At 38.1% G+C, this 9,050-nt stretch overlaps 1 long non-coding RNA gene across 1 annotated transcript in view; it reads right to left on the bottom strand.

Annotated features, from left to right (window-relative positions):
- Window positions 1–4,413, bottom strand: part of LOC137496443 (uncharacterized) — a 196,366-nt gene extending 191,953 nt beyond the window's left edge. Inside the window, exons 1-3 of the long non-coding RNA XR_011016770.2 lie at window positions 4,354–4,413; window positions 3,708–3,755; window positions 1,958–2,821 (exon numbers count right to left, since the gene is read on the bottom strand). This is a non-coding gene — a long non-coding RNA (uncharacterized lncRNA). The remainder of the gene's footprint in view (window positions 1–1,957; window positions 2,822–3,707; window positions 3,756–4,353) is intronic.
- Window positions 4,414–9,050: the final 4,637 nt, after the last annotated feature.

The following is a 9,050-nucleotide window of genomic DNA, read 5'->3' as shown; positions in this document are numbered from 1 at the left end:
AATTCGAGATCTCCAGAAAAGTCCACGGAACTACATTTTCAGAATGAGCCTGGATTGGATGTGATATGTACGAAAATGTAACATTATTGGACTATCAGCAAATCTTAAGACACACCAAGCGGACGGTTGGCTACTGGGGTTTATCAGGCCATTGGTCAGCATCGTTCCTGCTAATTGGTTGGTGTGTTCCACATGTCAGCTCTTGTCAGGTTAACTTCGAAGCTTATTGGCTTGATTCAGCATGTAGAATCGGCATTGGGCGTCGGCTGAAGAGTGCGCTCTAATTGGTTATTTAGCAACAACAAAAACTGGAGCGATGTGGTAAACTAATGCAGTCATGGAGGAACAGACATATTTGCACAAGCAAATCCCCTTCATGTTGAGTAACAATTACACATGATTACACATGTGATTACACACGTGAACATGATACTAAATGCTGCTTTGTTTACTTTTTGCATATGCGCATTGGAACTTGTGTTTTCTTGTTGGAACCTCATTGTGGATACGTACCCTGGTCTACATTTCTAGGTACAGCGAAATACGTAACCTTAGCTACATCTGCTCACAGTTTTTGATTTTGCAAATCCATCAGAGGCCGTTTTGTAGGCTTTTTGATGATCACAAATTCCTCTTCTTCTCATTTAAATCCACCAGAGGGCGCAATATACAGCTAGCTCTCTGCAACTCTCACATGGTTGCCCACTGAAGCTAAGCAAGGCTGTGCCTGGTCTGTACCTGGATAGAAGACCACATGGGAAAGCCAGGTTGCTGCCTCGAGTGGTGTTAGTGGGGCCAGCAGGAGGGCACTCAACCCATGGTTTGTGTGGGTCCTAATGCCCCACTATATTGATGGGGACTCTTTATTGCTCAGTGAGTGCTGTTGTTCGAATGAGACGTTAAACCGAGATTGTTAAAAATCCCAGGCATCCTGGCCAAACTTGCCCACTGTCCATCAAGGCCTCCTAACCATTTCCATATCATAACTGGCTTCATCCCTCCACCAATCAGCTGGTGTGTGGTCTGATACAATATGGCTGCCGTCGCGTCCTCCAGGTGTATGCTGCACACTGGTGGTGGTTGAAGAGATTCCCCCCAACAATGTGTAAAGCACTTTGAGTGTCCAGAAAAGCGCTATATAAATGTAAAGAATTATTATTATTATTATTAATATACACTTCAGCCGACCAGGCTAGCTTGCTGTCGACTGAATGACTCACAGACTGACCCATAATTTCAGCCTGTTGTTTTTATTTATTTGTTTTTTGTTTTTGTTTGACTTTTTTCCAGACTTTTTTGTCAAATGATACTCAAAATTAACGAATCTTTCAGCAACAACCCATCACTATTTGCAATGCAGCGACATGCGAAACTGAATGGACGTCTATAGGGCAGTGCAGCGTGACCACAGCTTTATTGCAGGATTAATTCAAACAAAAAAGAAAGTTATACATTTGGTTTGTTACAGATATAGAACAATCAGCCAAGCACTGCACTGCACTGCAAGTTCCCTCACAACATATGTCAAACTACCAAATAACCTGACAGCCACTGTATAGTCATTTTGAGATGAATCTTATAACATAATTAAATGTTGTGTGCTTAGCTGAATGTGCTCACTGTGTGTACATGAGATGCCATTTTTATCACCTGAGAACTCATGAAGACCTTGTAAAACTTGCAAAGGAGTCACCTGACCAGACCTGAGAAGGTGTGGACACACCTTTACATCACCTCACTGGGTGCAATCAAAAAGACACATGCTTCTCCTAACACTGTTATTTAAATGATACACAGCTCCATCTTTCATTGAATCATGATGATATCACTGGCTCATATTTCATTAGACATCTCCAGAGATGTATAAAGGACTAGAGACCCAGACTTAAGTATAAGTACAAGTGCTGTATCAAAAAAGTGACTTGAGTAGAAGTTGAAGTGCTCTTTAAGCACACACTTAAGTGGAAGTACGCTGTAAAAAATGTTACTTAGATCTAACTTATAAAAAGTGAGGCAAGTGGTTGCATCGGACGTTTTAGGTTGATTCAACTTCCAGCCTTTTTTAAGTATTTTAAACACTAAAACATTGCTTAAAACAAATGCAATAAAATTAAGTTGAGCCAACTAATATTTCTAAAATTACTCAAATCAGATAAACTTACTTTTTTTGTTAAACTTAACTTACTTATACATTGCTATATGTTGACTGTACTCATTTTAATTAAGTATTATGAACTTAATGATCTAAATAAAATTAACCATGCATATGTCATTTAAAACGAATTTAATTGACTTCTGGCTGTAACCTCAGAAAATAAATCTTCGTTTCTATATTGTAAGCACAATATACACTAGTAAAAACAGATAAACAGACTTTCCTGTCAATAACAATTAAATAAGAATGGGAAGATGGATTAAAGACCATAACATGTATTCAATATCAATCGATGTTCCTTTTAATAGTGACTACAAAATAGGCCATTAATGTGGCTACACATACACAATACATAAATAAAAACATTAATAATACCAGATCCTATTGAGAAATCATCCAAGGCAACTCAGTGAGGAGATTTGCATATTTTGATGAAGATTTAGGATGCATAATGTCCAGTCCCACAAAGAGTCTCTAATATATCTCAAATGTATACAGTTTTGATGGATACTTGAAGTCGAGGACATCGGTAAGTCCAAACAGGAGCCATCATGCATTTGACAGGTTTGGCAAACCTCTGACAGTCCTATGATAATCCAAACTGTGTTGGGCTGATGGCAAATTTTTCCCGTGGGCAGCCGCATGCACCTCTGATTCCTCACAACTCTATTGGTAGAGACAAAAAGAAACAGGAGTTCAGGTGGTTGCTACCAAACAACATTAAATAGCTAAATACTGAATAGGAAATAACTACAAGTGAAGTTACAAAAGTCCAGTGAGAATGATGCATGGATGAAACACCTTAGTTTATCCGTTAAAAATTACCTTAGTTAAAATTACCTAACTTCTATTTAAAAAATAAAAAAAGGTTATAGAGGTTGTGTAATTACATTATTCCAGGTGTTTTTAGTTATCAAATTTTAAAGAAAACTGTGATTTTACTCAGTGTAACAGTGCATGTCATTGTGGTTTCCTGTCAATCACAGAATTGTTAAAATTTAGGTATTACATTTTTTTGTTTATTTTGGCAACTTATAAAGCATAAGAATGTGTATTTAATTTAGATATTAAAACTGTTTGAAAATGGCTATATGAAAATTATAGAATACAAGTTCTATAATTTAAATGTCATCTTCATTTTGCACCAAACTTTGCACGTCATAATACAAATTTTATTAAATAAATAAATAAATACATTGCCATTTTACACATTACATTAAGGTTTACATTAAATTTTTGCTAAAGCTACATTTAATTGACTTTTTCTTCAAATTTAATGTCACTGGCAAATGACAGTTCAGTGATTCAGTGTTATCAGTTAGCTTTATTGAAAGACTGACAGATAATAAGAAACTGCATTAGGATATTTTTATACTGTTTTTACTGTTGCACACATAATATCTGTGTAAAAAAAACAGTAAAAAATTACTGTTGCACTTCAGATATCAAATGTAAGTTAATTCTATGGAGCCCACTATTGTTTGCAATTTTACCAATGTTTTACTTGCCTGCAAATAATTATAGCTGTAGTTGTATCTAATGTTTTTCTTACCTGGATGTGAAGTTTGAAGATCCACAGGTAACAAAATCACTTTAGTATCTAAAGACCAAGAACATGCACTTTAGAATGAGGTGCATACAGTTTAAATGGTTCTGTAAACATCAGTAGTAAATGTAATTTAAGTTAAAATAAATTGTAAATCTGTAATTTATTCACTATGCAGCATTAAAAAACTTATGGACTAAATCTCTAAAACACAAACTTTAAGTTATACTTTCTTTTACGTTAAACACAAACTACTTAACTGTTGCATACGTTTCTGCATTTAATATCCATCCTTAATGTGCTGCTATAACTTAGGTGAGCTAACTTTAGCTAAGTTAGCGCTAACAAACTGAACCCCCACACCCCGACCGCCCACCAGTGACCTTGTTAATCGGTTCTGCAACGTTAGTTATACCTACTAAGTGTTTTAAAACTACTTTCACTATTTTTTCTCAATAATATCACTTTTAATCATTAGCATAAACTAGCGTTGGTTAGCGTTAGCCAACTTAGCTTTCCATGTGAGAGCAGTCTAACTGTTAACATACCTGAGGCTACAGTACAATTTACAAAGCTAAAACCTTACCTGCCTAGCGAAGACAGCAGTTTTGCATGACTTTACAATTATCATTCGGCTAAATTTGCAACTTACCGTGTTAATCAGATCCGCTGCTGGGAGCAGTTAATGTCGACCATTGCAGAAGCTGCGTCTGCCTGCTAAATCCCGGGCAATGAAAAAGGAGTCACGCAAAACTATAAAAATCACGTTTTATGAACACCTGCCCACATCGACAGCTGCTCTAATAAATTGTCTGTGTCAACTCACTTTTATAACATTTATTCTACACAATAACCACGTAAAAAAATCTACTCAAATAAATTGCATTAGTTTTATTCAAAATATACAGTTATATAAAAACTGATATATTTTAAGTAAAGAGGAAGCAAATTTAATTTTTTTGGTATAAAACAAATAAAATTAACTAGATTGCAATTATTTAAAGTAGATAGAACCAACTTTGTGAGTGTAGCACTTTTTACAGTGACTAAAGTATTCAACATTTTTTGTACTGAAGTATTGCAAGTAGTTTATTTCAAAATGTACTACTTTTTTTGGGGCATGTGATTACGCAGAACGAAAAGAAACATGCCTTATGGTACTGTTTTTCTCTCACGCTTGAACCACAGATCTGACAGATTATACTGGCTTTCAAAGTTGTTTGTCACAAAAACACTCAAATCTACTCAAAACGAAATTGAAACCCATTTTCGGATCGCAAATTACTTATATATTATTTATATATTATTTGTAATACAATTTTGTTCTTTAATACAGCAGTTAGATATATGAACTGTACCCTTAATTTGACCCACTCAAAGAAAACACAGAATACAACATGAGCATTTATAGCAAATAAAATAATGTAAATATTATCCCGCTTGCTTTTTGAGCACTGACAGGCGAGGTCTTTATTATTGGTTATTGTCTTCCCCTGCTCAACAGAAAGGGCTACGATCGGCTTTAGAAATGAAAGCGTTGTTAACCGATGATGGGAAGAACGGCTGCGGTTACAGTCTAATGCGCATAATGCGAGGCTACCACAGGTAATTCATAATTGACACAGTAGAGAAAACTTGCACCTCAGGCATGCTCATGTCTGGATCCACAAGTATCGCTTTAACAGCCAAGAGGAGAGCAAAATTTACCTCACAAACAAATCAGCGAGTCAAATGTCCAAAGTGAGAGAGAGAGAGAGATAGAGACACAGAAATGGAGTTTTACAGCATTTCTCCGTAGTAGTAAAATAGCAGCTCCAGTGCTGTGCCGCCTTCATTGTAGTAAGAGCGTTATTTACTCGCCCTCGCCTCCTCCATAGTATTCTACTGCGACATTGCGCATAGGAGATAAATGACGTCAGTACATAATAACCAGTTATGATCCATTACTGAACCGATTTAAATAATTTTGAAACCCCTAGTGACGAGTAACGATCCAGCACATGAAAAATCTATTAAGAGTAAAAGTATTAAACTCATCGAAAATATGTACTGAAGTAAAAGTGGAAGTAGGAGAAAAAAACAATACTCCAGCAGAGTACAGATACAGACGTTTAGTACTTAAGTACAGTAGTGAAGTAGTTCTACATCATTACTATACATCTCTGGACATCTCTGTTTGGGTGAAGTAAAGCTTTGCAAAGCCTTGGCTCTTTGCAGTTTCAACTGTTGACCACGGATTAATTGTGGAACTATAGTCAATGCGCACCTGGAGCTAATGTTTGATGACCAGTTGACCTATGATCGGTCAGATTGACTGTTAATCAAACTACCTGTAAAGTGTGATTTTTTTTCCTCCTATCCACTTCTCAAAATTAGCACAAGCAGATCCTTCCTATCAGAACATGCGGCACAGCTATTCATCCAAGTGATTGTTATTTCATGACTGGACTACTGCAGTACTCTACTGGCAGGCTTTCACACCAGCACAACTAAGCCTTTGCAGATGATCCAGAATGTGGCAGTACATTTGATATTTAATTAGCTAAAAAGAAAGCATGACATACCCCTTTCTGGTTTCACTCCATTGTTACCAAGAGATGGCCAGAATCAAATTTAAAGTGGACAATTTATTTATTTTTTTTTACCACTATTACAACTAGATAAGGGCCCTTCAACTACAAATGTACATGCGGTGGTTTAAAGCGGTGGAATTCCGGGAGTTTTCTGGGAGACAATACGGGAGATGGGTCTGACATACGGAAGTGTTGGTTTACCATGAGAATGGTAAGAATGACAAGTGACAGGAAATCAGTTATGCAAACAGGACTGATGTCATGTTTATACCGGGTAATGAGATGAGTTTCGGTCAGTCGGATCACAGGTAAACAAGACATATTCCTGTTCAAATCTGCCATTTAAATTGGGTTGAAGTCCACTTGTCCACTTTCGACCATGGTGTACTGTACTTCTCTCTGTTTTTATAAATTTTACGTGTGCTCCGGTTTCCCCCACAATCCAAAGACATGCGGTACAGGTGAATTGGGTAGGCTAAATTGTCCATAGTGTATGAGTGTGTATGTGTGTTTCCCAGAGATGGGTTGCGGCTGGAAGGGCATCCGCTGCGTAGAAACTTGCTGGACAAGTTGGCGGTTCATTCCGCTGTGGCAACCCCGGATTAATAAAGGGACTAAGTCGACAAGAAAATGAATGAATAATAATAATTAATTATAACAATATAATTAATTAATTTCTCTATTATTGGGCTCACTTCTAAACGCTTCTCTTGCCTAAAGAAACTTTACTTAATCTCTCCAACCAGTACAGAAAAAACAAATGGGTCATTTGGCCAGTGTTTGTTGGTTTCCATTAACTGCCCACTTAAAGCAAAGGTATTAGCTATGCATTCTGAGATTGTCAAGAGTTGTTATGCGCAACAATTTTGACACCCTGTTGTGTACACGACACACACACACATAAACAAACAAACGTTGTTATTTTGCCCTCCACAAAAGTCTTGACCCAGACAGAGCATCACGCCCAGTATGAGAGCGGCCATTGTCAAGCTGTCTCCCACCCAGAGTGCTTCACCAACTTTCAAGGACTTTCAAGAGTTGCTGACACTCTGTTTTACTTTCCCCTCTATCCTTGTGCAGTAAGTGGGCATTTACCTGCTAAACACAGATCGTATGAGTGGGCTGCTTTAATTTCACTCCAGCGGGGTGTCGTCCCCTGATCCCTGAGAGCCGTTTCATGGGTGCCCAAAGATGGACAGTCAAGAGTGCCTCCCTCGCTGGATCTCCTAAATGCCCACACACCTCCACAGAAAAACAGGCTCAAATGCATTGTTGTCAGGTATTACCTTGGAGCATTGGTACAACATGCAGCTCTTGGCAGGTCTTCGCTGTAATGCCAAGATTACAGTAATCGTACCGTGTCATTACGAAAGTAATAGAGCTGTAAAAAGCCTCGCAATTTCTCCCCGATTTGAGATGTAAGTATAACAGTAGAGAATGACCCGATGGTGTCTCTCCAGTAAAACATAACGAGTAGCCAGTTAAGGCTGCGGCTCCAGATAAAGTTAATGGAGCTTGAATTGAGCTCCTAATTGCCCTGTCTCTGTTACATTTATTCAGCTTCACCACGCTAAGCAACTGTGAATGGCTATCCAGGAAAAGATACCAGAGGCAATGGAAGGAGGTGAGGAGAGCACTGCGACTGAAACTCAAGTTATTGGTACAGACAGCACGCTGACATTCAGAAAGCGCTCTCCAGTCTGAGCAGCTGTTTTCCAGGGGAAGCTGTATGACATGTGACAACTAGAGGAGATCTGAGATTTGATTTTTTCTGAAACATAGCCATGGTCGAGTCGTCTTCTGTGTGGACAAGTGCCAGTGGCTGCATGGGAAAAACACAGGTGCATCAGTTATAGTCACAGACTAAAAACACACACACACATACACACGCGCTGACACACACAAAAATGTTTTTAGCAGATGAGGCACTTAGCTGGCTCTTAAAACGGAGTGTCACTCTCTGTGTGTCCCTGTGATGGGTTCGCGCACTGCAATTACACACACAATTAGAGCCACACACACTACCACGTCTCTGCCATGGAGGCTTTGTTGAGAGTGTGTTTCTCCTTCTGTGTGTCTAACGACAGCCAGAATGTTATTATTGGTGAGCTTTTTGTCTACCTTTAAAACTGATGACATTTTACAGCTGTGTCCACTAATACAGGAGGCTCAACATGGAGATTTTTTAAGAAAAAAATTAAAGATTTTCCCTAAAGGTCCAAAAAGCACACCTATATAAGAAATCCTGTTTTACTTTTCATGGACTGTTAGTGTTGTTTAGTAAAACAACACTGGTAATCATGAGTAAAATAGAGTGGAGGAACTATGACGTCACTTTGTAGGCTAATCGGCTGCTAGCATAAAACTGGTTCCCTCGTGAAAATCCCTCTAGGATTTTCCCATAGGCTTTTCGAAGGTTGCAAATAATAAGCTCTTTGTTCAAACACAGTTCATTACACTTACACGTTTTGTCCAGCCGGATAATCCTCACACGAAAATAGAACTTGGAGCACGTTTGGATCTTAAATGCAAACGCAAGAGTTAAAAAGCTAACATTAGGCTATAAACGGACTACAGAGCCCTCGGGGCGCTCGTCTGTGACGTCAGCCCCACCCTGCTACAGACAACTTATCAAGCTGATTTTTAGAAATAATGTCCATGACAAAGAGTTAATCTCTCTGTATATTATATTATAATCCACGCTATATATTACAAACAAATAAATACGCAAAAATACACAGACCTATGTGCCTTTTGGATCGTTTTTACATGGGAA

This window comes from Danio rerio, chromosome 9 (assembly GCF_049306965.1).
Source record: "Danio rerio strain Tuebingen ecotype United States chromosome 9, GRCz12tu, whole genome shotgun sequence".
Lineage (NCBI taxonomy): Eukaryota > Metazoa > Chordata > Actinopteri > Cypriniformes > Danionidae > Danio > Danio rerio.
The sequence above is the reverse complement of the archived record's forward strand: the minus strand, read 5'-3'. Positions and strand labels throughout refer to the sequence as shown.